Source organism: Amblyomma maculatum, chromosome 1, assembly GCF_055883805.1.
Source record: "Amblyomma maculatum isolate TAMU_Amacu chromosome 1, ASM5588380v1, whole genome shotgun sequence".
In the NCBI taxonomy this organism is placed as follows: domain Eukaryota; kingdom Metazoa; phylum Arthropoda; class Arachnida; order Ixodida; family Ixodidae; genus Amblyomma; species Amblyomma maculatum.
The window spans coordinates 12,638,841-12,661,791 of record NC_139344.1 but is presented as its reverse complement, the minus strand read 5'-3'; the positions used below and the strand labels follow the sequence as shown (position 1 = coordinate 12,661,791).

General features: G+C 47.5%; 1 protein-coding gene and 1 non-coding gene across 3 annotated transcripts in view; one reads left to right on the top strand and one right to left on the bottom strand.

Moving 5' to 3' along the window:
* LOC146201781 (uncharacterized) overlaps positions 1 to 22,951 on the bottom strand; it is a 95,686-nt gene that overhangs the window by 38,148 nt on the left and 34,587 nt on the right. The gene's annotated exons all lie outside the window — the stretch shown is intronic.
* Positions 6,275 to 6,347, top strand: TRNAS-UGA (transfer RNA serine (anticodon UGA)). Its single transcript has one exon. It is a non-coding gene; the product is annotated as a tRNA-Ser (tRNA).

The window sequence follows — 22,951 nt, the reverse complement described above, 5'->3', positions numbered from 1 at the left end:
GGGACAGACTCGTGTGCTGGTATCCATATGATGGATATGGTTCTAGTAATGGGATTTGTGAGAAGAATCTTTTTGGCCGCCCCTGAGATCCGTCCTTTTGCAAAATTCCAGACAGCCATTTTGCTGTCGCTGATTATAGTTTTGGCCTGTGTACCAGTGCATGCGAGCGCTATTGCGACCTCTTCAGCTATACTAATGTCACGGGTGCGTGTTGAGGCCGCAATTTTAGGTGCACCTTCTCCATTTACTACTGCCGAGACAGCTGCTCCGTGTCGTCCGCATGATGCGTCTACGTAAGCAACTTCATCGACTGCTTTGCATTTCATTCTTTTAACGATGGCTTTGGCTCTGTGTTCTCTGCATTCTTTGTTGTAGTCTGGGTGCATGTTTCGAGGTAAGGGTGGTACCAGTATGTGTTCCCTTATGTTGGGTGGGATAGATGTTTTCATCTGTGGGCCTCTGTCTGATTGGAGTCAGACCCAGTCTAGGATGGCTTTGCCTGTCTCCGTCTGACTTAGTCTTTCCAGTTGAGATTCTGACAGCTTCAGTGAGCTCTTGCCATGTATTATGAATCCCAATTTTCTCCAGCTTCTCTGTTGATGTGGAGACAGGGAGGCCTAGTGCGCGTTTGACGCATTTTCGAATTATGACGTCGATTTTTTTACGTTCTGTCTTTTTGAGATTGAGAAAAGGTGTGGCATAATGTATGCGACTGATGATGTAGGCCTGTGTCTTTTGAGTAGACTACGTTCCTTGAGACCGTGTCCTCTAAGCGCTACTCTTCTGAATATGCCCATAACTTGGGCTGCGTAGTTCTCCAATTTTTTGATGGTGTTTGTGTTCTGCCCTCTTGCTTGGAGGATCATTCCTAAGATTCTAATTTTCTCTACTTGTGGAACCGGGTAGTTTTCAACATTTATCTTTATGTGTGCTTTATTTTTCTTATATTTGGGGTTGTAGACGAATAGTTCTGACTTTTGAGCGAGCAGGATAGACCGCGTTCCGCAGCGTACTCAACCTTTTTTGCAGCAGCCTGGAGTTTGTTCTCCATTTCTGCGTTGCTACCTTTATCCAGAGATTTATGTCATCTGCGTACATGCTAAATTTTAAGTCCGGTATTTGCTTTAGTTGTGCTGGTAGCCCCCTCATAGCAATGTTAAATAGAAAGGGAGACAAGACAGCCTTGTGGCGTTCCCTTGCTACCCAAGGTGATTGTGGGCGATTTGGCGCTTTGAAAGCTCATGGTGACTTCTCTGTTAGTGAGAAAATCTGATATATAGGTTCTGATTCCAACCCCAACTTCTTGGAGACCTTCGAACACTGCCTTATGGTTGACATTGTCGAAGGCTTTGGTTAGGTCAAGTCCGAGAATAGTCTTTGAAATAAGATTCATGTGTTATGATATCGTATCTAAGTCTGAGCATCACGTCCTGTGTGCTTAGCCCCAGCCTGAAGCCCACCATTTCGTGTGGCCAGAGGTTCTCTTGCTTCATGTATTTGGTAAGTCTCGTCTGAATAACGTGTTCCATTAGCTTTCCCACGCACGAGGTCAGTGATATGGGTCTTAGGTTTTCTAGTTTTGGCGGCTTCCCCGGTTTGGGTATGAGGACTATACTGGCATTTTTCCATGCCTGCGGTAGTTGTCCAGTCTCCCATACTTTATTCATGTATTCTGTCAGGGCTGTGATTAACTCGTCGTCTAGATTTCTGATAATAATGTTCGTGATACCGTCAGGACCTGGGGCTGATCTTGTCTTTAATCCAATAATCTCAGCTCGGACTTCAGCCCTATGATGGGGGCGTCTAAGTTTAGGTTAGGTTTCCCCTCATATGCTGGTAACGTTTCGGTTTCCGTTTGTCCTATGTAGATTTCGATTAATCTACTCATCAATTGTTCGTCCAAGCCTTCGAAGGCATGCTTAACTTTAGTTTGATTTACTTTGGCTTGTGCTTTACATTTTTCCGGATCAAGTATGTGTCGCAGAATGTTCCATGTTTTGGAGAGGCTCATGCCTTGTTCCATTTCATCACATCTGCTACACCAGTTTTGTTTATTTAGTTTGATGACGTATGCCTCCATCTCTTTATTATGTCGAGCTAGTGCTCTCCTAATATTACGGTTCCATCTTTGTGTTTTTAGGCTTTTCTCTAGGTCCTGTTTCTTGTTCCATATGTTTAGGAGTTTGCTATCGATACTCGGCGGTGCATCTTCGTCTTCCAGAGTGACTGTTGCTTCCTCCACGTGTTTCTTTAGCGTTTGTGACCATTTATCGATATCGTCGATTTTCTCAATTTCCTCGGTCTCTCGTATTTGCCTAAATCTTTCCCATTCCGTGATTTTGGGTTGTTTGGGTTTTCTAATTTTGATTCCTTTTCCTAATGTGAGTGCAATAATGAAGTGGTCACTACCTAGGTTTTACTCGGTGTTTTTCCAGTCCGCTGTACTTACATTCTTGCTTAATGTCAGGTCGGGGGTGGTGTCCCTGCTGACGCTATTACCCGTGCGTGTGGGTGCATTTGGATCAGTGTGCAGGGTGAGTCCTAATGTTTGCATGTCTTCCTATAATTGTCTGCCCTTAAGATCCTGCCGATTGTACCCCCATTCCTAATGGGCTGTATTAAAGTCACCGGCTATGATAAGCGGGTTATTTCCTGCGATCTTTAGGGCTTTTCGGAATAGGACTTGAAACCTAACTTTCCTTTGCTTCAGAGTGCTGTATATGTTCAAGAAAAAGATACTCTTTCAGTCTTTTCTTCCAGTGATGATTTCGGTTAAAATTACTTCTATATCCAGAGATGTGATCTCGTGATCAGTAGCAGCTATGTTTCTCTGGATAAAAATCGTGACTTTGGATTTTTCGCCCCTATCGCTGCTGTGGCTTTGATATCCAAACAGTTTGGTTGGGTTTTTCCCAGTCTCCTGTATCATGATAGCTATGGGTTTGTCGGCAGTTTGTTCTATGTATTGTTGCAATAGCGCTCGCTTGCTCTGGTACCCTCGGCAGTTCCACTGCCAGATCGTGGAGTTGTCTTTCTGATTATGGCTTTTGTCCATGATTGTTACCCATTGTTTCTTCTAGTTTTGCGATCCTGTTACTGGATTCAGAGAAGGCCAGTGATGCTTCCTGCATTTGTTTAGTGAGATTTTGAATCTGCACTACATCTGTCCCTGAGCCCCTAAAAGTTGCTGGATTAGCGTGTTAATATTCTCGAGTTGCTTATCAAATTTGTCATTACGTTGTTCAAATTTCCTATTAAGGGTTATAAACGGATTGGTCTCCCCCCTTTACACTTCTGGGGTGGCGGCCGGGTGAATTCCAAGTTCATAGTTTGATTCCTCTGAAGTAGAATTGGTAGTAATTGAATTTGTGGTTTTTGGTACCTCATTTGATTGATTTGCCGGCGGGCTCTTAGCCGTGGGCTTTTCGGTGAATTTAGATTTGAGTTCCTGAATTTCGCGACTCATTTGTTTGATCATCTCTCCAAGTTCTGCGTTTTCCCCTCTGAGTTTTTCCATCTCTATTTTCAGCCTGGGAGGTTTTGCTAACGAAGCTTACCGTCTTGTTGTCTGCTGACTTGAGTTGGCTCCATGGATTCTTGGGATCTCTGGGAGGCAGGCCAGGTCCTCGTCCCTGGCTCGTGTCCCGGGATTTCGAGGTCTCTCTGGTTCTCGAGCTTGATCTTGATCGGGTCCCCGACCGTGGATCCGTGTTTTCCCGGTTCCTTCCTCGGGGTTCTCGTCCCCGGTGCTCTTGTTCCGAAGAGTAGACGATGGGTCCCTGGCTTCCTGAAGTTGATTGCAGTTGTTTTTCTAGCCTTTTCTCCCACATTTTCTTCTTTGAGAGGTAGGGAATCCTGTATATTTCGCGGCATTTGTTGTCTCCTAGGACATGGTCTTTACCGCAGAGTTGACACTTAGGTTCACATGTGTGTCCAGCGCCTGGATGTTCCAAGCCACAGCCGCGATACTTCACGTTGGTCGGGTCTGGGCATACATCGGCTCTGTGTCCCAGCCTGCCGCATGTTGTGCAGACTTCATACTTCTTATACAAGTAGCACCTCATGTTGATTCCCTGGAAATTGAGCCATTTCGGCACAAACCAGTCTTCGAACAGTATCAGAATGGTTTTGGATCCCGCTCCATCTTCTAATACCGGAGATTTGCGGATTAGTCCCACTCTATTCTATCATTTATTTAAGTTCCTCCGCTGAATATTCGAGTGGTACGTCGTGAACGACGCCTTTGCCTCCGTCTTCCGACATCGCGATGTATGACTTGGCTTCAATTATGTTGGGTCAAATCTTCAGAGCTTGAATTGCTGCGTACTTGTAAGTTCTCTCGGTATCCGTGGTAGCGACCAGTATTGATTGCTGAGCAGAGTTTGGGGAGATGATGTCACCCTTCGTGGTCGTCAGATCCAGGCCGGCGGCTTGGATGATAACTCGAGAAAAGTTCAATCTTCCTACAATGATGATAATACTGTTAATTCCGCCTCTGGGGCGAATGATGATCTTGTTAGCGGTGCTGGGAATTCGCTCCTGCTGTCGCTGAATCGATTTTTCGACCAGCTTCCTCCCTTGAGGGGGCTTCGGCTTGGCTCAGCGTTCCAACGTGGTCGGCTTGGGCATTGTTGACGGCAGCGTTTCGGTTTCTCTTTCTGATGAACCATTGACCGTTCAAAATATCACTGGCGGAAGCATCTCTTCCCTCCACGGTTTCCATCATCTTGCTCTTCTCAAGTCGCGACGCTCTGGGGCCGCTCCCAGCCTCTATGGGTAACGCCTAGCGCCCAGCGAGGCTTCGGAGTCGAGCTAGGCCTAGGCCTCGGTCAGAAATTTTTAGACTCATAAAATCCAGAAAATTGGGCCTACCGTCGAAAGTCCGGTGTCCCCGTCGTGGTGTTTCAAGGTTCAGGTATCCGTTGGTAACACAGGATAGGAGGTGCGAAGTCAAATACCGCATTCGCAGTGAACATAGAAAAAAAGAAAAAGGCATGACGTGCAGGTCGCGCCAGCCAATGGGAGGCGCGGAACGGGACGCTTGAAACGCGCGCGCCCCACGAGCCAATCAGCGACCCGGAAGTTTCCCTCAGACAACCGGCTAGGGCGGCCGTTCTGTTCAAGCGACGCCATTTTGAAAGGCCGCAAAATGCGCACAAAGAAACTAGCTTCGAAACAAGCCCAAAATGGTGCCGATCGGCTGGCTGCTTTGCTCGTGGCACGCGCGGGAAGTTCAAACAAATTTTGTCCTTTCTCGGTCATTTCGGGGCTCCCTTGGTGTTTTGAAAACAGACTTTAGCGCATTTCCCGATCAAATTCAGAGTTAATATTTTAATGGCAGGTGCTTGAAGGTGCAAACAATCTGAAAATGAGTTTTTCTCAAAATCGATTTTTCGGCTATTTTTGACCGTTCTAAGACCCGCGTCCCCCCTTAATGGCTGGCCTAGTGCAAACACTCTTCTCCCGGCCCTGCCAATCTTCTTCGAAACAATATTTTGTTGGGTTTTAGCAAATGGTGGTGTCATACTGTGCCCTTTCATTGCTGTAAATGGTTGTGTCATACTGTGTGCTTGCGTTGCTGCTAAATGACCCCGCTTTGGGGCGAAGGAAAGAAGCCAACAGCCGGCGAGGCCAAGGAAAGTGTTGGGGACGGTACTTTGTCTTTTTTTTAATGTTTACTTGGATAATCCAGAAATTAGTAATGTAATCTGATTAGGGGAAATATAATTAAACACAAAGTAGAAGAAAAAACGTGCCGATGGTGGGAACCGAACCCACGACCTCCGAATATCGCGTCCGGTGCTCTTCCAACTGAGCTACATTGGAGGGCGTGGGTTCAGTTCCCACCATCAGCACGTTTTTTCTTCTACTTTGTGTTTAATTATCTTCCCCTTATCAGATTACATTACTAATTTCTGTGACTATCCAAGTAAACATTAAAAAAAGACAAAAGTATCATCCCCAAAGCTTTCCTTGGCCTCACCGACTGTTGGCTTCTTTCCTTCATGCAATATAACGAGCACCCTCATTTCCCCTTAATTGATCTGCTTGTAGCTTACGGGGGTCTCGGTTCTGGCTGTCTTGAAGCCATAGGTAGCGTAAGAGGGTCCTAGCGCAGCTTTCGCCCTCGCTCTTGATCACGTTCTACGTGACGCTGGCGGTAACAAAGGACGTTCCACGTCCGCCGCTATGGTTGAGGGTGGCGCTGGTGAACACTCTCAAGATTCGTATACAGACAACATACATACCCAAGAAAGTAGCAGGGGGGACAGCAGCCGATGTAGCTCAGTTGGAAGAGCACCGGACGTGATATTCGGAGGTCGTGGGTTCGGTTCCCACCATCGGCACGCTGTTTTTTCTTCTACTTTGTGTTTAATTATCTTTCCCCAGACAACATACATACCCAAGAAAGTAGCAGGGGGGACAGCGGCTGATGTAGCTCAGTTGGAAGAGCACCGGACGCGATATTCGGAGGTCGTGGGTTCGGTTCCCACCATCGGCACGTTGTTTTTTCTTCTACTTTGTGTTTATCTTTCCCCTAATCAGATTACATTACTAACTTCTGTGATTATCCAAGTAAACATTAAAAAAAAGACAAAAGTACCATCCCCAATGCTTTCCTTGGCCTCGCCAACTGTTGGCTTCTTTTCTTCATGCAATATAATGAGCACCCTCATTTCCCCTGAATTGAACTGCTTGTAGCTTACGGGGGTCGCGGTTCTGGCTGTCTTGAAGCCATAGGTAGCGTAAGAGGGTCCTAGCACAGCTTTCGCCCTCGCTCCTGATCACGTTCTAAGTGACACTGGCGGTAACAAAGGACGTTCCACGTCCGCCGCTATGGTTGAAGGTGGCGCTGGTGAACACTCTCAAGGTTCATATACAGTGTTATGTTTCTCCACCGACAAGTGGGACAGCTGATGCGGCCACCGCATAGCAACAGGCAGAACCGCGAGCGGATCGGCCATTTCGGCGCCGTTCATCGGCTGCGCAACGCTTCCTCCTGCGAGCAAGTCTCGACGTGATCTTGCCACGCGCCAAATGTGTGTGTGTGCGTGTGTGTGCAAACGCCGGCCAAGCCTGGAGCTCGTGAGAGAGTGGGCCGCCCTCGCCCGTCTGCAGGAGGTGGAGGAGATGCGGTCGGACCACCTGCTATTGAGTCATCCCTTCGTGCCCACACTTGTCGGGCTCTATATTTCCTGTGAGGGTTTTCCCTTTCCCTGTGAACTGGAAAACCTATAAAAAGCAGCGGCCGACTCCGCTGAGACTACTTTGACGCGCCGTTGAGACGACGCTAGACACCAGCTGTGTGAACGTGTCTGTATTCTCTCCGGGTCAGCTTCTGTGCCCGTTCCTTCACGATGTTGTAGTAAAGGTTGTTTCGTTAGAAGACGCCTCGTCTTTGCTGGGACCGTTCATGCCGTCCGCCGTCCACGGAGCCGCCAGGCCAACGCTACCGAGGGGCGCGCGACCCGCATGTAATAACTGCTGGCAGCGGTATGCTACCCAGGCGCACGCGACCCAAGCCTAACAATTGGTGGCAGCAATACAATACTCAGGCGCACGCGACCCAAATCTAATAACTGGTGAACAGCGGTGGGACGACGACGACCAAGCCGTAACCGTGGGCGGAGGGACGAGTCAGATGAGGTAGGCGATACCGTCGTCAACAACTGGTGAACAGCGGAGGAACGAGGACGACCAAGCAATGACCGTGGTCGGTGAAACGAGCCAGGCCTGACCGAGGTGCAACATCTGGTGGGAAGAGCGGAGATGTCCCAGGCGTGACCCGTGAAACAAGCAGCTCAGCAGAAAGACAGGAGCAGTGCAACGAGCCCTGTGTGATGACTGGTTGCCTGCAGCGGAACGACTGCGTTGGATTCTTGGCTGCGAGGTTTGGTGAGTGCGGGACTTTCTTCTACTGAGTTTTGCCAGGCTTTTGTTAAGTAAAGAACAGAGCTGGTAATTGTGTTGTCGTTGTTGCTGGGTTAATAGCAGCAAGGCAATAGTGGGCAGTAGAGAAGGCAGCACTCGGAACAGCCATGAATTTGGATTTGAAGTCGTTGCGCAAACCGCAATTGCTGGAGCTTGCGGAGGAGTTGGGTCTGAATTTGTCAGACAAACTCTGAAAACCAGAAGTGTTAAAGGCTATTCTTGAGTCGAAAGCTGAAGACGAGCTTTTGGAATGCCTTGAGATCATCGACGAACGTCAAGAGAAAGAGGAACGTGAGCGTGAACGTGAACGTAAGGAAAGGCTAGAAAAAGAGGAACGTGACCGTAAGGAAAGGCAAGAGAAAGAGGAGCGAGACCGTCAACTCGCTATGGAAATGAAACGTATCGAGGTAGACGCGGAACGCGCTCATGGTGCAGGAGAACGGGAGTCGTTCAAAATGAGTGACCTAATGCGGCCGTTTAAGCTTGGAGAGGACATTGGTTTGTTCCTGGTTAACTTCGAGCGAACGTGCGAGAAGCAAGGGTTTTCTCGGGAAACGTGGCCACAGCGCTTGCTCACTTTGTTACCCAGTGAGGCGGCAGACGTAATCGCCCGCTTGACAAAAGAGGAAGCAGAGGATTACGACAAAGTGAAATCGAGTCTGCTAAGAAAGTACAGGCTGTCAGCAGAAGCATTCCCTCGGAATTTTCGAGAGCATGAGAAAAGCACAAGTGAGTCGTATACAGAGTTTGCCTACAAGCTTATGTCAAACATGTATGAGTGGCTCAAAGAAGAAAAAGCGTACGGTAACCACGATAAGGTTCTGCAGTGTTTCGGGCTGGAACAGTTTTACAGTCAGTTACCCGAGAACGTGCGATACTGGGTCATGGATAGGCCAGATGTCAGTACGGTGGAGCTAGCTGAAGAGTTTGTGACGCGTCGGGCTCGTGGAGCTAAGGACGGTCAACAGGGGGAATTCGGCTTTAAGTTTGAGAGGCCGAAGTTCAAGCCCTTTAAAGCTAAAGAGAATAAACGTGGTGCGGATGCGAGTGAAAGCAGTCCGGTCGACGATAAAGCGACAGTGGTAGCCGAAGCCGAACGGAAAAAGAGGTTCGAGGCAAGGCAATCGCGCGTCTGTTATACGTGCCAGAAGCTTGGTTATTTTTCGGCAGTGTCCAGAGACAAAACCAAAGATCCTACCGAAACGGTGGCGGGTGCAATGACGGCCTACAACAGATAAAAATTCGGTGGCAGGCTGTCCCCGCCACAAGCGGCGTTGACCTACCAGGAGGAGGAGGAGGAGGAGGAGGAGGAAAAAACTTTATTTGCAGAAGAATTCAAGGCACGCAGGCCTCCTCCTTTGCCTTCCTTTAACTTAATTCCGGCACTTGTAGTGTTTGTCGCGTCCAGGCTTAGCTTCGGATAAAGCAGGGAATTAGAATTACAGCACTAAGCTTAATATAAAGGCAATTTGCACCCAATGTTACCGTTAACCGAAAGTGATAGTTTATACCCTGAATTAGTAATATTTGAAAAATACAGCTTCCTGCAGCAAGCACGTGGAAGGATAGTTTTTGTCATTATGCCGAAGTGACGAGAACATGAAGCTTCTCGAACCGTACACTCGAGACCTCCTCGTGAACGGGAAACAGTGTCGAGTGCTTCGCGATTCTGCGGCTACCATGGATGTGGTTCACCCCTCTTACGTAGAACCAGAGATTTTCCCGGGTGAATGCGCGTGGATCAAACAGGCCGTGGAAGCTCGCAGCGTGCATTTGCCAATAGCCAAAGTGCTTATTGAGGGACCTTTCGGGGCACTTGAGACAGAAGCGGCGGTGTCATCTGTGCTTCCTCCTCAGTACCTGTACCTATTTTCAAACAAGTCCGATCACCTCTTGCGCGAAAATGGGCTTGTGTTTTGGAGAGGGTAGCGTACAGGCCTTGACCAGATCTAGAGCTCGGGAGCTTGCTGCAAAGGCGGTAGTACCGGAGAGGTGGTCAAGCAATGAGAAAGGGTCGAAGGCACAGCACGCTGAGATTAAGACCACGTACGCCACAGACACAAGTGAGCCTAAAAAGTCAAAAGTACCAGAGTAAACTACAGCTTGGGGAAGCGGCCGAGCAACGTGACCGCAGTAGCGAGCCGACCGAGCCTCGAACAGAGGAGTATTGTGTTACCTTGGTCGAGCCACTAGCTGAGACGGTTAGCACAGGCTTAATCAGCGAGAAGTCCGAAGTGACGCCGTTAAGCGAGGTGAACTGCATGCCGACCCAAGTAGCTGTAGGAGATACAGTTCCATCAAATGAATGTGGGGAACTGGTAGTAACTGAACCGTCTCTCGAGTCGAAAGCAGAAGCTTGTGTAGAGCGCGACGGAGATGGAAATGAGCTAGGAGAGGATAAATTTTCAGTTTCCGAAATCAGCTGTGTCGTAGAGTAGGGCACGCAGAAAAACGAAGGGCCGATCAGGGAAACTGCGCAGCCCGCGAGTTGTGATCAGCCAGGGCAGACCGACGAGGAGTGCACGTCCGCTGTAGAGAGCGAGACTTGCGAAGGCGACAGCGAGCGACCAGAGCAGAGTCAGAATCGTTTGAGCCCCAATACCACGCTAGGTTGTATTTGCGAAAGAAACCCCAGTGAGAACGCGGACGTAGCACACATGACCCTCACGCAATCCGAAGCACCCCAGCTGTCGAAAGAGCTTGATCGTGCACCGCTTAGCGCTGAGCGAGACGACACACTGAATGGCGAGCCGCCAGAGGAAATGCCTAGCTTGGGGGCTGGCATTAGCGGTTGTTCGAACTTGACTGAAAGTGAGTCATGCGCTGCTGGCCGCGATGCAGACGCGGCACCGCACTTTGACCACTTTGACGACACCGGTGCCCTACTAGCTCCGGTTACTGCTACAACGTTGACCGCTAGCTTGCCAGAGATGGCCCAGAAAGAAAGCAGAAGGCTAGTATTCAAGTGCTGCCACCGAAAAACGCAGAAAGGCAGACGCGAGAAAGAATGCTGCCATCGTAAGGAGAGCAAACTCAAACGATTGCGGAAAGAAAGCAGAAAGCCTGTGTTCCAGTGCTGCCGCAGAAAAAAGCGGAAAGGTAGGCATGAGAAAGAATGGAGCAAGTGGAAGCTATCGCAAAAAAGAGAGAGACTATCCCAAACGCACAAAGGCGCCTGTGCCGAGAAAATGCGTGACTGGTGCGCAAAGCGTAAGGAGAGGGATAGGTTATTCAGAAAAGCGAGTGACTCGTGCTCGTATGTTTCTTTGCATAGAAACAGGAAGGTACGGTTGTTCCATGAAACGGACAGCCGAAGCTTTAGTGAAAAGGGTGATCTCAACGGTAATGCCGATGGCTTAAGTCGGAGCCCATAATGTGAGAAAAAGCCTGTTTTCACTTCTTGGTGTTTTTCTTCCTGACATAGGATTTTCAACATTATTGTATTGTACTATCTTTGTTTGAAGTGACGTTTTTGAAAGCGCAATTTTCAAATTTGTGGACGCGTTCCAAGTGCTGCTAAGCTGCCCTTTAATATAGATGGGGGCATAAGAGGGAAATAGTCTGGCATAACTTAGTGAAGATTGTGCCGTGCTTGCTGGCTGACCGGTTGAGTTTTTAGCGTGGTAGTGACGTTGTGGGTTGTCAGCAAACTCTCCTGACGACAAGTTGCAGAGTGCCTTGGAAACCGGACTTGCCAAGGACTTCTTCAGGCTGTTAGGGCTCAAGAGAAGCTGAGTCGGACGACCCCAGCAAGCAGCAACATCCTCATCCCTCCGGACAGCGGATGCAGTCCCCTGCCCTTCGGGATCTCCCTTCCCCGGCGGGGCAATCTGTTACGTTTCTCTACCGACAAGTGGGACAGCTGACGCGGCCACCGCATAGCAACAGGCAGAACAGCAAGCGGATCGGCCATTTCGGCGCCGTTCATTGGCCGCGCAACGCTTCCTCCCGCGGGCAAGTCTCGACGTGATCCTGCCACGCGCCAAATGTGTGTGCGTGCGTGTGTGTGCAAACACCGGCCAAGCCTGGAGCGCATGAGAGAGTGGGCCGCCCTCGCCCGTCTGCAGGAGGTGGAGGAGATGCGGTCGGACCACCTGCTATTGAGTCATCCCTTCGTGCCCACACTTGTCGGGCTCTCCATTTCCTGTGAGGGTTTTCCCTTTCCCTGTGAACTGGAAAACCTATAAAAAGCAGCGGCCGACTCCGCTGAGAGAGGGACTACTTTGACGCGCCGTTGAGACGACGCTAGACACCAGCTGTGTGAACGTGTCTGTATTCTCTCCGGGTCAGCTTCTCAGCCCGTTCCTTCACGATGTTGTAGTAAAGGTTGTTTCGTTAGAAGATGCCTCGTCTTTGCTGGGACCGTTCATGCCATCCACCGTCCACGGAGCCGCCAGGCCAACGCTACCGAGGGGCGCGCGACCCGCATGTAATAACTGCTGGCAGCGGTACGCTACCCAGGCGCACGCGACCCAAGCCTAACAATTGGTGGCAGCGGTACGATACTCAGGCGCACGCGACCCAAATCTAATAACAGACAACATAAATACCCAAGAAAGTAGCAGAGGGGACAGCGGCCAATGTAGCTCAGTTGGAAGAGCACCGGACGCGATATTCAGAGGTCGTGGGTTCGGTTCCCACCATCGGCACGTTGTTTTTTCTTCGACTTTGTGTTTAATTATCTTTCCTCTAATCAGATTACATTACTAATTTCTATGATTGTCCAAGTAAACATTAAAAAAAGACAAAAGTACCATCACCAACGCTTTCCTTGGCCTCGCCGACTGCTGGCTTCTTTCCTTCATGCAATATAACGAGCACCCTCATTTCCCCTTATTTGATCTGCTTGTAGCTTACGGCGGTCTTGGTTCTGGCTGTCTTGAAGCAATAGGTAGCATAAAAGGGTTCTAGCACAGCTTTTGCCCTCGCTCTTGATCACGTTTTACGTGACGCTGGCGGTAACAAAGGACGTTGCACGTCCGCCGCTATGGTTGAGGGTGGCGTTGGTGTACACTCTCAAGGTTCGTATACAGACTGCCCAAGAAAGTAGCAGGGGGTACAGCGGCCGATGTAGCTCAGTTGGAAGAGCACCGGACGCGATATTCGGAGGTCGTGGGTTCAGTTCCCACCATCAGCACATTGTCGTTTCTTCTACTTTGTGTTTATCTTTCCCCTAATCAGATTACATTACTAATTTCTGTAATTATCCAAGTCAACATTAAAAAAAAAGACATAAAAGTACCATCCCCAACGCTTTCCTTGGCCTCGCCGACTGTTGGCTTCTTTCCTTCATGCAATATAACAAGCACTCTCATTTCCCCTTAATTGATCTGCTTGTAGCTTACGGGGGTCTCGGTTCTGGCTGTCTTGAAGCCATAGGTAGAGTAATAGGGTTCTAGCACAGCTTTCGCCCCCGCTCTTGATCACGTTCTACGTGACGCTGGCAGTAAAAAAGGACGTTCCACGTCCGCCGCTATGGTTGAGGGTGGCGCTGGTGAACACTCTCAAGGTTCGTATACAGAACATAAATAACCAAGAAAGTAGCAGAGGGGACAGCGGCCGATGTAGCTCAGTTGGAAGAGCACCGGACGCGATATTCAAAGGTCGTGGGTTCGGTTCCCACCATCGGCACATATTTTCTTCTACTTTGTGTTTAATTATCTTTCCCCTAATCAGATTACATTACTAATTTCTGTAATTATCCAAGTAAACATTAAAAAAAAAGACATAAAAGTACCATCCCCAACGCTTTCCTTGGCCTCGCCGACTGTTGGCTTCTTTCCTTCATGAAATATAACAAGCACTCTCATTTCCCCTTAATTGATCTGCTTGTAGCTTACGGGGGTCTCGGTTCTGGCTGTCTTGAAGCCATAGGTAGAGTAATAGGGTTCTAGCACAGCTGTCGCCCTCGCTCCTGATCACGTTCTACGTGACACTGGCGGTAACAAAGGACGTTCCACGTCCGCCGCTATGGTTGAGGGTGGCGCTGGTGAACACTCTCAAGGTTCGTATACAGGCAACATAAATACCCAAGAAAGTAGCAGAGGGGACAGCGGCCGATGTAGCTCAGTTGGAAGAGCACCGGGCGCGATATTCAAAGGTCGTGGGTTCGGTTCCCACCATCGGCACATATTTTCTTCTACTTTGTGTTTAATTATCTTTCCCCTAATCAGATTACATTACTAATTTCTGTGATTATCCAAGTAAACATTAAAAAACAAAAGAAAAGTACCATCCCCAACGCTTTCCTTGGCCTCGCCGACTGTTGGCTTGACTGTTGGCTTCTTTCCTTCATGCAATATAACGAGCACCCTCATTTCCCCTTAATTGATCTACCTCTTTGGGGCATGTGAAATGATTATACTATGTTTTATGACTGCCACAGACAGGTATTGATGCTCGTAGCAACTTAAGGCGGTCTACATTTTCTGTTTCAATAAATTGGAGCTGCTTTTATTCTTTAATCTTGCTTGATTCATTCTGCCACCAGCTGTCACCAGGTTGCTTCCTTTATTTGTTCCTTTCATGCTAGTTAAAACCATTTTAACACTCTCAATTACGGTTTTAACGAAATCTATGTATCTTTGTTAGTGGCACATTCTGCACGTAACTGATGCGGCGCGGCAGTCTGTTTTCATACAGCTGTATAGTTAGATGCCATTTTTATTGATTTTTAAAAGGTGTTTGACATTGTCCCAGCATTTCTTGCTTTTGTATAAAATGTCATTTCTTGGTCTTCCTGAATAACTGTAGAGTTGGCTCACAGATTATTTGCGTAAACAGATAGAAGGCGATTCTCAATGATGTCATGTCGTGAGCGGTTAACATTTTTATTTTATTTATTTTATTTGGTGCATACTGCAGACCATGACAGGGCCCAAGCAGGATAGGCACAGCTTAATAAATCTTCAGGAACAATAAAAAACAGAACAATTTCACAGATAAGGGAAAATTAAAAAATAGTCCATGTCACTCAAGCTCTGGCAAAACTAAGTTTATTCCAGTCAGATACCGTGCGTGGAAAAGGGAAACTATAACAGTCCATTTTTGCAAAATATGGTGTTCGTGAATGTTTGGGATCATGTCGGGTATGTCGTGTGGTTAGCAGAGTCAAGTATAAGGAAGGGTCTAAAGCTAGTTTACGATTAAGTAAGGAATACAGGAAATCAAAGCGGCACTTCCTTCTTCGTACCTCAAATGTTTCAATATTGTTGGTCACCATGAGGACAGTATCTGACATCTTGAATTTAGAGTAAGTAAACCTAACAGCCTTTCTTTAAATTCTTTCAAGTTTGCTGATATTTTGCTTAGTAAAAGGGTCCCATACTATGGATGAATATTCAAGGTTCGGTCTGATATATGCGTAATATGAGAGGAGTTTCACATTTGGGGGAGAATTTCTAAGCTTATGTTTTAGAAAACAGTTTATGGAATGCTGATGAACATGTGTTGTCTCTGTGCAAGTTTCAAGAAACATTGTTAGTTTTTATCACTCCTAGGTACTTGCAGCTTTTAACTTATGTTAGTGGCGATAATTTAGTTTATACGTGTGCATTAACTAATTCGTTCTGTGTGTTATCTGGAGAAAAAGTTTTTTCGGTGTTAACAGACATTGAAAAAACATTGCACCATTCAAGAACGTTATCTAGACTCGAGTCAAGTTCATATTGATCACCTGCACACGAAATTTGTCGAAACAACACACAATCGTCCGCAAACAGTCGAATGCGTGTTCCTGGAGTAACCACGGTAACAATATCGTTTGTGTACAGCTGGAAAAGCAGCGGCCCCAGGACACTTTTCTGGGGCACACCTGAAGATACTGGAAGACAACTGGAGCTGCTGCCATCAACTGATACAAGCTGTACCCTATTAGTGAGGTAATGGTAATCCATGAAATCAAAATATCCTGCAGGTTAAGGTCTCTTAGTTTTTGGATAAGTTTTACATTTTACATGACTAACTTTATCAAAAGCTTTGCTGAAGTTCATAAAAACTGCATCAAATTGGCCATTTTTATCTAAGGATTGCAAATGTAAGGACCATTATAACTGTGTCACTGTAGAATAACCTCTAAAGCTATGCTGACAGTTACTGATTACAGAGTGTTGGTCAAGAAATTCATTATTATATTTTGCAATGACATGCTCGAGCAACTCACAGCATGCAGAAGTTAGATATAGGAGGATAGTTTTGTATTAATAAACAGTCACCTTTCTTAAAAATCGGAACAACTCGAGCAGCCTTCCAGTCAGGCAGAAGTTTTGATTGCATTAAATATTTACGAAATAGCACAAGAAACTTCGATTTCAGCCTACTGTCGGAGAAAGACATTGCGTAAATTATCTGGGCCTGGGGATTTTTTGGCCTTTAAGTTCAAAAGCATGGAAAACACGCCACTGTAACTAATAAAGTTGACTTCCGGTTGTTGAAAATGTGCTCTTTTGCATTGACTCGACTCGTTTCAGAAAATACACTATGAAAGTATGCACTGAATTCCTGTGCCCCAATACTTTCCGCACTGGTAACTACATTTCCATCAACTAATATATCTTAAATGGACATTTTTCTATCATTCAGGTAGTTCCAAATCTTGCTGGGGTCATTTTTTTTTTAAACTCTGTAACATCGTCTTAGAGGATATCTTTCGATTCACGTACTGCGCAGCAAAGGTTCTCTTTTAGCGTTTGGATAAGATTAGGCTGGCGGTTCAATTTTTTCGCTCGTTTCAATTATCACTTGAGGTGAATAATTTTCTGAGTCATCCAAGGCGTGTTTATGGACTTTCTTTGCGCTTATTTGGTACAAAGGAGTTTAGGCAATATTGACACATGAGAACAAACCGTGCCCATAGTTCACTGATATCCTCACTTTCATCAAAATCTAAAACCAGTCTCAATATAATCTGTATCAGCAGCCCTAGAATAATCTTTAATCGAGTGCAACTGGCTCCGTTTTTTATAATGAGAATCATTTTGGCAAGGGGTAATGAAATGCTTACTATGTGATGATCTGAAAGGCCTAGTTCAATTATTATACTGTATGTAGAATAATTACGGAAGATAGAAGATGATGAGCCTTGCATACAAGTAGGTTCGTTAACAATTTGAACAAGATCATGCGTAAGCATCAAACATAATGTCAGCATTACTTATAGATTTATGGATGCCTGAAAACGGTCTCAGTCTATACTAGGTAGATTGAAGTCACCAATCAGTAAAATGTTTTTGTTTTGGAATCGAGACAGGATTATGTAGTTGTATTAAGTATTCAGGTGCCACATCCGGTGGTCTATAGCATGCATAGAGGATAAAAAAATGACCCCAACAAGATAATTTCATTCAGACACATTCAAGATCAGGCACTTCATGCACGAAAACACATTTAATTCAGTTCAGTTCAGTCGTTCAGTCGTGTCCGACTCTTCGTGACCCTATGGACCATGTCACGCCACGCTTTCCGGTCTCTCACTATCTTCCTAACATCACATAACTTCATCTGCAGTGCCTCGAGGATGCCATCTAACCATCGCGTTCGCTGCCTACCCCTTCTCCGGCGACCCTCAACCTTTCCCAACATCAAATCTTTCTCCAGCGACTCCTCTCTTCTCATCAGATGACCAAAGTAGCTGAGCTTTAACTTTAAAATTTGACCCTCCAATGAGCAGTCAGGGTTTATGGTCGACAATATCGACTGATTTGATCTTCTGGCAGTCCAAGGAACTCTCAAGAGTCTTCGCCAGCACCACAATTCAAACGCGTCAATTCTTCGGCGGTCAGCCTTTTTCACAGTCCAACTCTCGCATCCATACATCACAACTGGAAAGACCATAGCACGAGTTATACGGATCTTGGTTGGCAGACTGTCTCTGCTCTTTACTAGGCGGTCAAGGCTAACCATTGCTCTCCTTCCCAAAAGCAGGCGTCTCCTAATTTCATGGCTGCAGTCTCCTTCCGAGGTAATCTTGGAGCCCAAGAACAGAAAATCTGTCACAGCTTCCACTTCTTGTCCATTGATGCTCCAGGACTTGATAGGGCAAGACGCCATGATCTTTGTCTTTTTAATGTTCAGTTTAAGCATACCTGCCAACCTGAAGATTTCAAGATTCGTAAAACCTCCGCGACCAGAAGGGAGGAAGGGGGGGGAGGGGGACTGTTTTTTTTTTTTTTTACTTTCCAAGAATTTATCTTTAGCGACACCCTTGCTCACTCACCGACAAGCAAAATCGTGTCCCGTAGAGTAATGAGCGAAACTCCATTGTGTCACAATTTATTTTTGCAACGCTTTTGCAGTTGCTGACTTCGCCTGGTTCAAAAACTTATCTGTGTAGGCTTGCTCAAAGCAGGTGCCACTCTGGTGTCCCTTCACCATCAGCAGACTTTCTAGAGTTTTCTCGGAAACAGATGAGGGAAACTCCGTTCGAGTTTTGTTGACAGAGCTGAATATCACTCTCATATTCAGTGTTACTGTGGGGAATGGAGAGTATGCCCAGCATAAACATTGGGATTCTGCGGAATCTGGGAATCACACCGAGGTCACTGTCACTGCGAACAAAACTTGTCAGGCTCGGCTGGCTGTCCGCGGCTCGCACGTATCCTTGGTGCTTTTTCGAAGCGATGTGGATCTTTATGTCGCACTTGCCACCATGTGAAATGTTAACATCACAGGCACACATGGTGCAAAATCCGAACTTCTCTCCTTTCTTAGACCGCACGAAGCACGGAAATTTGCCGCGTACGACTTCAAAAATACTTGGAAGTACTGTCGCGGCTTTGAGCCCGCCATTGCACTGCGAAACCGCTACTACTTAAACTTCAGTCAGGTAATCTTGGAGCCCAAGAAGAGAAAATCTGTCACAGCTTCCACTTCTTGTCCATTGATGCTCCAGGACTTGATAGGGCAAGACGCCATGATCTTTGTCTTTTTAATGTTCAGTTTAAGCCCAAACTTCTCACTCTCTTCTTGTACGCGCATCAGAAGTCTCATGAGTTCCACTTCACTTTCTGCCATTAAAGTGGTATCATCCGCATATCTAAGGTTGTTGATACGTTTTCCAACAATCTTCACTCCAGCTGAAGACTCGTCCAGACCGGCCTTCCTAATGATGCACTCAGCATATAGGTTAAATAGGCAGGGCGACAGTATGCAGCCTTGCCTCACTCCTTTCTCGATCGGAAACCAATCAGTAAGACCATGCCCAGTTCTGACTGTGGCCTCTTGCCCTTCATACAGGTTCCTGAGGAGACAGATGAGGTGAATTGGAACTCCCATCTCTTGGAGAGCTTGCCACAATCTGCTGTGATCTACGCAGTCAAACGCTTTCGTATAATCAATAAAGCAGAAGTAGATGGGTTTCTGGAACTCTCTTGCTTTTTCCATGATCCAGCGAAGGTTAGCAATTTGGTCTCTAGTTCCTTTAATAGATCCCTACAAAAAAGACAGCTACACTGCCACCCATAGAAGGCCTGTTTTTGCAAACAACTTTATATTCCGAGAGAAATACCAGATCGTTTATGTCGCTATATAACCAGGTTTCAGTGAGAACAGTTGTATGAGGGTCGTATTCCAATAATTTAAATTCAAGTTAATCTTTTTTGTTCAGAACACTGTGTGCATTAATATTGTGAGCACTGTGTGGCACTTCATCTTCCCCACGGCTGAACGTACTACTTCATCTTCATCCTGCTCCCTCTTGTAGATACCCATCGTCATCAAGTCCGACCTTCGCGTTACCTTACACGTGGTGGAGGTGCGCCTCGATTTCCCCGCTGCTTCGTCACCTGCATCCACCTGGAGCTCCGTTCTGGCCACCGTTTGACCCCCACCACAATCGTCATGACCCAAGAGGGCCACTCCGCTTTTCTGGCTTCTACCAACTCGCCCCAGCTCCCCTTGCCACTTGGACTGTCAGTAGCCATCAACGCGACCCGCAGATGTTCGCCGGTCTCCGCGGCGACGACGCAGATGACTGGCTCGACAGCTACGACCGGGTCAGTGCTTTCAACTGCTGGAACAATTCTCTTAAACTAATTATTGTGTCTTTTTATTTGACGGATGTGGCCAAAACGTGGTTCCTAAATCATGAATCGACGATTCCGGACTGGGCTACCTTTAAACAAAAATTACGCCAGATTTTCTGCGCTCCTACTGTTCGCACGGAGTTCGCCAAGAAGCAGCTAGAAGCCCGACTTCAGCGGTCCAATGAGATCTATACCTCTTACATAGAAGATGTTCTTGCACTTTGTCGGTGCACAAATGACACCATGCCAGAAGCCGAGCAGGTTCGGCACGTCTTTAAAGGTATTGGGCCACTCGCCTATAACGCCCTGGCCGTGCAGAACCCTACCACGATTGACGCCATCACATCGACTTGTCAACGCCTTGACGAACTACAGTTAATATGCCTGCAGCCTGATCCCACTTCATTTGGTTTCACTGCCGACGCTGACCTCCGTGCGCTTATTCGCAGATTAATTCGTGAAGAGCTCTCGGCTCAAGGTAATCTGTGCCCCCTGCATCTGAGCCACATCCTTCAAGTGCCGGCCTGCGTGGCATTGTCAAAGAAGAGCTGGCCTCAATGACACTTTTCCCCCTCAACACCGGTCGCTCCTACCATCTGTCAGGTGCCAACGTATGCCCAGGTCACGTCCTTGCCACCTGCAGTTGGAGCGCCTACGCCACCGGCGCCTACCACTGCTCATGTCGCCGCATTTGCACCACCTGCCGCGGCGCCGAAATACTACCCCACCTGGTGCCCAGCCCGCCCTGTTTGTTATTACTGCGGGTACCGAGGCCATATTTCCCGTTTCTGTAGTCGCAGCCTCCAGAATGAATGCTGCGGCTACGACTCATTTGAAGCAGACTACCCTCCTCGCTTCTCCGGCTCTAACCACCGTTCATTCCCTGATTATCCCCGACGTTAATCACCCCCGCCAGAAAGCCCCACTCCGCCTGGTGGTTACAGGCCTTCAAGACGCCATTCTCCTTTGCCTTTTCGCCGCTCAACCTCGCCTCTCCGCCAAGCTTCTCTGACAACCCCCCGCCTATTGGAAAACTGACCACTGCAGTTTTAGGAGGGAAAACTGCATTCTTCGGCCATCCCAAAAATCTCCGGAACGTCCCTGGAATATTATTTTAGTTTGGGTTGAAGGATTATCTGTTGAGGCTTTGGTTGACACGGGCGCCGCTGTTTCTGACTTGTGCTGACACTGACTTGTGCTCCCGCTTGTGATAAGTGAAAACGCCTTATGATGGACCTAAACTCCGTAGAGCTAATGGTGCAATAATTCGGCCTTTTGCTAGGTGTACTGTGCGAGTTTTTGTTGATAGTGTCCGCCACCATGTACAATCAATCCTGACCTTCCTGCGACTCATCGCCAAGCTTTGCAGGAATTACTTCGAAAACACCAAGCCTCCATTGATGTCACTTCTCCGACCTTGGGCCGAACTTCTTCTGCACAACACCGCATTAATACAGAAGGTACTTCTATTGTTAGTCGCCCCCCTTACCGTGCTTCCTTATCAGAATGTACAATCATAGATGATAATGTGAATGATATGCTTCGACGAGACATTATTCAGCCCTCAGCTAGCCCCTGGTCATCTCCGGTCGTCTTGGTCAAAAAAAAAAGGATGGGTCCGTGCATTTTTGCGTTGATTACCGCTCACTTAACGAAGTCACTCGCAAAGATGTTTACCCTATGCCACGAACTGACGACTCCCTCGACTGTCTTCAGGGCGCCGAATATTTCTCCACGTTGGATTTGCGTTCAGGTTACTGGCAGATTCCGATGCACGAAGCCGGCAAAGAAAAAACCGCATTCGCTACTCCCAACGGGCTTTACGAATTCAACGTCATGCCTTTTGGACTTTGTAATGCCCCCGCTACGTTTGAGCGCATGATTGACACTGTTCTTAGAGGACTTAAGTGGAAAACATGCCTGTGCTAGCTGGACGACATAGTTATTTTCTCTGCGACTTTTTCTGATCATTTATGCCGCCTTGATCAAGTATTAACGTGCCTGGCATCCGCCGGTCTCCAGCTGAACACAAAAAAGTGTAATTTCGCCAAGAAAGAAATCAAGATCCTGGGCCACCTCGTCAGCCGCGATGGCATTCGACCCGACCCTGACAAGCTTGCTGCAGATTTGAACTTTGCACGCCCTCAGCGGACTAAGGATCTACGCAGTTTCCTTGGCCTATCTTCATACTTTCGCTGTTTCATTCGCAATTTCGCTACCATTGCTGCACCGCTCCACCACCTCCTTACCGACTGTACTACTTTCAATTGGTCCGAAGAATGCGAAAAAGCTTTTCAAACCCTGGAGAATGCCCTCACTTCGGACCCTGTTCTCGCTCACTTCGACGACACTGCTGCTACCATTCTCCACGCCGATGCCAGCAGCCTCGGTATCGGCGCGTTATTTCTGTAACATGATACCGCTTCTCGGGAAAAGGTAATTGCGTTTGCCAATCAAACTCTAACACCAGCGAAACGCAACTACACCATCACTGAGCAAGAGTACCTCGCCGTCGTTTGGGCAGTTCAGAAATTTCGCCCCTACCTCTACGGCCGCCATTTCACGATCGTTACTGATCACCACGCTCTGTGTTGATTATCAACCCTCAAAAATTTGACTGGACGCCTGGGCCGTTGGATTCTGCGTTTGCAGGAATACCACTTCGATGTCATACACAAATCGGGTCGCAAACAATGAGATGCCGATGCTCTTTCTCGTTGCCCGCTCCCAGAATCACCACCTAGTGCTTCTTCGCGCCTTCCTGCATGCACCCTCGACGTCCCAATTTCGTCCAGAGCTCCAAACATCACCTGTGCTACTCCTGCCACTGCTCCAGATCGCTACACCATTATTTCACACCAGCGAGCAGATCCCTACTGTCTTTCCCTAATCAACCTTCTCACCGGTGATTCTCACCCTCCTACCGCTAGGATGCGCAGGCAACTCCAAAAGTTCAAACTTGACAACGGCGTGCTCTCCCGTTATATTTATTGCTCTGA